The sequence below is a fragment of the Buceros rhinoceros genome, unplaced genomic scaffold (assembly GCF_000710305.1).
Source record: "Buceros rhinoceros silvestris isolate BGI_N320 unplaced genomic scaffold, ASM71030v1 scaffold10818, whole genome shotgun sequence".
NCBI lineage: Eukaryota > Metazoa > Chordata > Aves > Bucerotiformes > Bucerotidae > Buceros > Buceros rhinoceros.
The window spans coordinates 66,112-66,675 of NW_010428639.1; the positions used below are offsets into that span (position 1 = coordinate 66,112).

Consider the following 564-nt stretch of genomic DNA (forward strand, 5'->3'; position numbering starts at 1 on the left):
GTGGGATGAGTCGCCTCACGGGACTCTTAGCTCCTGATGGGTTTTCTGATGGTCGTTTCTCTCAGGGTCCTTGCGAAGGCTTTAGGCGTAACCGCCAAGAGGCCAGAGCCTGTGCGGAGCGGAGAAAATGAGCCCAGCCAAGTGGGAAATGAGATTTCTCTGCTGACTCCTTCCCCCTCAGTGACCAGCATCTGGAAATCTTGTCTCTTGGCAGTGAAGGATTAGTCAGAGCTGCTGGGTGCAGGCAGAATTCTCTGTCAGTCTCTTGGCAGCAGCAAATCTTCTCTAACGCAAAACCAATAACGGCACAAAATCCTGTTGCCAAAGAGTAAATAAAAAGGGCGTGGGGCCTGGAGGTCGTCTTGCACAGCCCAGGTCCCTGGAGTGCTGTTCTGGACCCCAGTAAGGACGGGTGAGGGGGGCAGCGGGGCGCAGCGGGCTAGCTTGGGCAGCGGCAGGTTTGGAGGGGGCTGCAGGAAGAGGAGGTCGGTGTTTTCCAGACAGAAGTGTCGCCCCCGCGAGGTGCATGCGCCAGCGCGTCTCTGCCAGCCGCTGTCCCCCCGC

The 564-nt window shown here is 58.3% G+C and overlaps 1 protein-coding gene across 1 annotated transcript in view; it reads left to right on the plus strand.

The window, feature by feature from the left end:
* The window catches only part of MTMR3 (myotubularin related protein 3), a gene marked incomplete at its 3' end in the record, with an annotated part of 67,484 nt that overhangs the window by 65,968 nt on the left and 952 nt on the right, over positions 1 to 564 (plus strand). The gene's annotated exons all lie outside the window — the stretch shown is intronic.